This window comes from Hemicordylus capensis, chromosome 6, assembly GCF_027244095.1.
Source record: "Hemicordylus capensis ecotype Gifberg chromosome 6, rHemCap1.1.pri, whole genome shotgun sequence".
Lineage (NCBI taxonomy): Eukaryota > Metazoa > Chordata > Lepidosauria > Squamata > Cordylidae > Hemicordylus > Hemicordylus capensis.
In genome coordinates, this window is record NC_069662.1 from 12471924 (window position 1) to 12478425 (window position 6502).

Here is a 6502-nt window from a genome sequence, read left to right on the forward strand (position 1 = left end):
TCATGCACAAATTATGGGTCACTCTCTCTGTGTGTATGTATTTAAATATATGCTAAGCTACACATGCTACTCATCCTCAGATCTGAAAGTGTGTATGTGTGTATGTGTGCATGTGTGTGGGTGATAGGGAGAACCAGTGTCCCCATTTTTTAAAATTGCACAAGTGAAGAACTATTCTTGACCTAAAAGCTAGCCTCCTCCTTCTGTATTCGTAGACACTGAACCAATAAAACATAAGTCTTCCTATTCTCAGCCACTTCTTTTTTTCTATGAGCTTTCGGGCCCTCCATGGAAATCTGCCTATGGCAGCCGGGAAATGACCATGTGACCAAAATTTTTAAAGAGGAGTCTGAGCTTAACAACAACAAGTAAAACCCATAGAAAAGCCTCCTCAGTTTCATGCTAAACTGAGGAGGTGGGGTGAGGAAGCCAATGGCAGCTTTGTCAGTATGTTCTTTTCCAACCCAAACTGTAAGAATGAAAGATGCTGCTTATCGAATACTAGTAAAAGGGCTTGCAGTTTCCAAGCTTGTGAATTATCTCTCTGTGACTCTAGGCTTTTCCTCGCTCTATGAGGTTTCATCTCCCTTGATTTCCAATGGAAGAGGTTTTGCCACACTTTCCGGAAAAATGTATTTTTCGGGGTTTTTGGATTGTTTTGGTAGTCTGGGTGAGGTCTGGAACCTACCTGCAAAAACAGCATGTTTCTATCTTTTGTGGTTTCATCTGGGAGTGTCATGTCATGTCAGTCAGTGTGTTAGTCAGTGAGGGCTTGCAGTTTACAAACTTATTAACTTCTTATCTCTCTGTGACTCTAGTCTTTTCCTAGCTCTATGAGATCTCCAATGGGAGAGTTTTCCTACATTTCGCAGGAAAGTAATTACTTTTTCCAGAATTTGGACGTTTTTGGTTGTCTGGGTAAAGTCTGGACCCTACCTGTAAAAATAGCATTTCTCTATCTTTTGTGGTTGGTCTCATTTCCCATTGTTTCCAATGGGAGAATTTGTCCAGTTTGAAAGTAATGAAAAAAATTCTTGGGTTTTGGATTGTTTTGGGTGGTCTGGTTAAGGTTTGGAACCTACTTGAGAAAACAGCATGTCTCTATCTATTGTGGTTTGGTCTGGGTGTTTCATGTCAATCAGTGAGGCCAAAACCACTTTATACTATAGATGCAGTAAAGGGCTTGCAGTTTGCAAGCTGGCCTCCAGGGGGCGACTGTGACTGTAGTCTTCCTGGAAGTCAGTGAAATCTCATTCTCCATTGTTTCTAATGGGAGAGTTTGTCTGGTTTTTCTGGGAAAGTAATGATTTTTAAATTTTATTTATTTAATTATTTTTTGGGGGGGTAGTCTGGGCAAGGTCTAGAACCTACCTACAAAACCAGCATGTCTCTATTAGGGGTGTACACACACCAGGTGGCGAGGTCCAGTCCAAATTCGAACTGCCCGTGGGTATGTAGACCGGTTTGGTTGAACTGATCGGCTGGGCTGGTCATTTCGACGAACCAGCTTGAAGCAGCTTGAAGCAGTTCATGATTGAATCGCTTGAACCAGCCCAATTCGTGGCAGCCCAATTTGCACTCGAACCAGTTCTGCACATCCCTAGTCTCTATCTTTTATTATTTGGCCTGGGAGTTTCATGTCAGTCAATCAGTGAGGCCAAAGCAGTTTTAATATTATAGATTATGTACAATGTACTAGTGCATCTGGTTTGCTAGAGCATTGACCCTGCCAGAGCTGCTAAGAAAAGAGGATGTGGCAATGGAAGATGGCATAAATATCCACAGAGCAACAGAGCGGGTTGCTTTATTCAACTGTCAGTTACAGCAGTGCTTGCTGGAAACATGGCTGCTGTGCCTCAGTTGTGCTTATGTATTTCATCATATTAGGATTGTAGGTCTCAGATTCCTTTCTAAGGAGATTGCTTCTTAATAGCCCCTGATATTTGGGTGATATTTCTTTATTGGGAACATATGTTGAGAGATAAATGGTAATTGTCTTGAGTGTTTTAATGGAAGAGCCATCAAAACATGGGGAAATGACTGCCCCTGGAACTTCTAGCCACTTGGAGAAGTGGGGAAAGCACAACAATACATTCAGCCGCCTTCTAAATGCTTCAGAATCTACACAATATAATGGCACCTGCCAAAATGTTTGATATGAATGAAGTTCGAGGATCTGCATGCAGACACATGATTGCCATTGGGCAGGAAAGCTGTAACCAATGGTAGCTCTCCAGTTTTTGTCTGTCATGTGTCCCCCATACAGACACAGGTCTTCCCTGCCAAGCTGATCACTTGAAGACACATAGAGATGGACCAGTGGCAAACCTATTGGTCACGTAAAGCACACAGCTGTATGTCCTTTGTGGTGGCAAGAGTTTCCAACAATGGGTCCCCAGCTGTGTTTGTCTACAGCTCCCATCTTCTCCAGCCACAATGGACCATTGTGGCTCAGTATGATGAGTTGTGGTACAACAATATCTGTGGTCCTGTTGGGAGTCAGGACCTCCACCTGGTCTGGTGAACAGACTGTAGTTCATTGGCCTCTGTTATAATCTCAACTCAGCTACTAGCTCATCTAGGGTTGCCAGTGCTCTGGATTGCCCTGGATTCTGCATCAATCAGCAGGTGACTACTGAAAGCAATCCTGGATATATTAATGGCTGGATTCTGGGTGAAGTATTGGAAGAATTATTGGGAAAATATTTCCAGGAAGAGATTTGGTCATAGCTGGCAAGCCAGAGCAGAAACAACCTCAGCACTTCAAGCGTGGGGTGATGAGAAGAAGGGGTTGCTTCTGGATATATTGGTCAGGTCTAAACTCTTAGGCCTTGAAACCAAGATGCCTGGATTCCTCAGCAAGGGACTTCCTGGTCATAGAGTTGCCATGCCCCCCGGAATTTTGGGTTCCCCCCGGATTTTAAGCATCTCACCAAGATTGCTTAGCCTGCCCAGATTTCAGCTTTATTTAACAACAACAACAACAACAACAAAAATCAAAGAAAGCAAAGTTCTGGCCCTTGTAGAAGTGGAGTTATGGAGCAAAAAGTGTAGTCGCTATTCCGCTCAAAATTATTCTCAAGCCAATTTACATAATATGCAAATTAGGCACCCGGATTTGGAAAGCCAGAACATGGCAACCCTACCTGGCCATGACCTTTTTATCCTGCCCTTCCCTCCAAGAATTCTGACAGAAGGGTTCAACCTTTGGCCACACATTGTCTGGGGCTGATGCAAGTTGTAGTCCAACAACACCTGGGGTCCCAACATCTGGGGACCCAAGCTTGGGACCCTATGATGTAGGGTTGCCAGCCTTCCAGGAAGGGGCTGGAGGTCTCCAGGCATCAGCCTCAATCTCCAGATCACCTTCAAAGCCATTCTGGAGCTTTTCATGCATTGATATTCCGGGAGAAATCCAAGGGAGTGGGGAGGAACTTCAGTAATGAGAACAGGAAACCCTAGGTGCATGGGGAAGTCACAGGCAATTTCCAGTCTAAATTCCCTGATTGCAAAATGGTCATGCCTGGCTTCACGTCACAGGTTTGCTATGACAATGAATGGAACAAGGGCATGCAGTGATCAGCCGGCCTGTCAGCCTCAAGGAATCAAATGAGCAGCACAAGGAGAGCAGGAAGTTATAAACGCCTGTCACAGATCACGGATTAAAACGAGGACACATGATTGACATTAAGTACTTCCTCGACCACTTCCATGGCACCCTCTTCACCCTCTGAAGGTTTCTGTGTTCAGAGAGGCTTTCTGGATTCTTTTCTATTTTCTTGCCGTCACGTTTCAAATGTAGGTCAGATTAGATACTGGTTGCTGTGGGATAGTGACTGGAGGAAACCCAGCTTCATATTCTAGTTTGACCAGAAAGCTTACTGTCCATGGCCTTGGCCTAGTCACCACATATCAGTCTCGCCTACTACTTCGCAGGGTTGTTGTGAGGAAAAGCGCACAGAGCCCCCAGGCATACATACACACACACACACACACACCAGTTTGAGCTCCTTGTAGGAAAAGTGTGGGATACACATGTCATACATGAAAGCCATCTTTTCGTTATATTAAAAGTAGGCAGGAAAAAGGACTTCGCTGACACCCTTCCTATGCAATCATTCTTAAGCAAACTTGGAGAGGTTCGTTCTCTTTCAAAACCCTGCTGCCCTGCCCCGTAATTCAGCCACGGCACCCTTCTTGCCCCCATTCAGCCCCCAGTTTCCAAGTGGCACACTGTTATTGGCTTGGCACACATCGCCCAGACACCCTCCCCTCGCAATCCCAGGGACACTGTGGACGCAATCAAACTGCTTTGCCTCTTTGTTTGCTCCTGCCAACGGGGTTTTGTGTGTGTGTTACAGCTGTCCTTTTCTTCTTTTAATCTCTACCTTCTCGCTGATGCACTATCTTTATTGACTTAGGTTTCCTCACTTGAATAAAACGGGCAAGATATTATATAAAGCAGAATACTGTAAATAACGCAAGAGTGTAATCGCATTTGCTGTGTGCCAGCTGATAAGAGGGTCACTGAACTTTTACTGAATGGGCACATTAGAGTCCATGCTTCTGAGGGTAACCAGAAAAAAAACGCACATGAAAAAAGCCCACAAGAAAATTGTGCACAGAAAAAACCCCACTGTCAGAAAAGTGCACAAGAAAAATACCCACATGGAGTATTGCTCACACGGGAAAATGCCCACACGGAAAAATGCCCACATATATACTACGCTCCAATGCCAGAATTTTTCTGTGTGGGCATTTTTCCATGTGGGCATTTTTCGGTGTGAGCAATTTTACATGTGGGCATTTTTCAGTGTGGGCATTTTTCTGTGTGAGCAATTTTACATGTGGGCATTTCTCAGAGTGAGCAATGCACTGTGTGCGCATTTTTTGGGTGCACTTTTATGACAGTGGGATTATTTTTTCTGTGCGCAATTTTCTTGTGGGCTTTTTTCATGTGCGTTTTTTTCATAGAACCACTTCTGAGCATCTCGGTGGCAGTACTGTGCTTCCCCTTCCCCTTGTGCTGGAAGAGGGAGCCCTCTCTTAAGAGAACTTGGAGGAAAGCAGTGGGAGGGGACTACACTTCCCAGCATTCCGTGCACACCTTCCAAGATGGTTCAGGGTCTCATGAGGGCTCTATTTCCCTTAAAGGAGCCCCACTGGTGCCACCTCCTCATGGTGCCAGGGGGACTGTGCAGAGTATTCCGCTTTGGCCGAAGCGGCACACAGGCCCAGCAAACAATTGATCAGGGAGCCACACTTAAGGTGGATGTGGGCTGCCACTGGTCCCCAGGTCAATGAAGAATGCTGGCTTAGATGCTAAAGAGAGAGCTCTTCTGAAAGATAATTCCCTTTTTGGAAACATGGGTCCTGCTCTGAGCAACACAGTGGCCAGAAGAAGAATGAGAAACAGGATTGACAGAACACTGAGAACAAACCCCACTTAATATCAGGGCATATACAGTACAACCACCGTTTCTGCCAGGTCTTGTGGTTGCCAAAGGAATACCACTGCAGGGTGATCTGACTGTCATGTGCCAGGTGCATTGCCACCTGGCTGGTTTTTAATCAGTCGGGCTGACCTGTTTAATAGGAAGAAAGGAAGCTGCCATTTACTGAGTCAGACCATTGGCACATCTAGACAGTGTCATCACTGTCTGGCAGCAGCTCTCTGGAATTTCAGTCAGAGGTTTTTCCCTGTCCTACCTGGAGATGCCAGAGACTGAATCTGGAATCTTCTGCATACAAAGAATGTGCTTGACCGTTGAGCTACAAGCCCTCCTTGACAGGTCCTCTCTCTCTCTCTCTCTCTCTCTCTCTCTCTCTCTCTCTCTCTCTCTCTCTCTTCCTCCCTCTCTCTCTCTCTATATATATGTAAAAGGTTTTATTATTACAAAGAAGAAAGAAAATCCATCTCTTGGAATCAAAGCATACAGAGTGTTATGTCAAAAGTCAATTATCAGAATAAAGTAAATAGAAACAGAAAAGAATAACAAAAAAGACATCTTCCACCAACTGGATTAGATCAGAACAATCATGAAATCATAAATCCCAGATTGAAACCGGATCTCGGAAACAGACAATGACCTTGTTGAACATTATATTTTATGAAAGATTCCCAAGTTAATAAAAAGGACTCAATGATGGAGAATTATTCACATAATTCTCTGAAACTTTAGAAACAGAAGCATAGTCCCAAAATTTAATAAACCAGTCAGCCAAGGAAGGGATTGTAGAGGAGTGCCAACTGGCAGCATAAGGAATCCTAGCTGCTGCGAGCATATATAAAGACGATTCTGTATACTTTGCAGGAATATGAGATTTTGTCATATTTAAAAGAAAAATTTCTGGTAAAAAAAGGAAATTTGATACATAAATTTTGCTCCATTTTACAATGTATTTGTTTCCAAAATGATTGGGCAGTGTCGCATGTCCACCACATATGATAAAATGTCCCTCCTATATATATTTTAATAGACTCCTCCTTATGGCTTTGAAA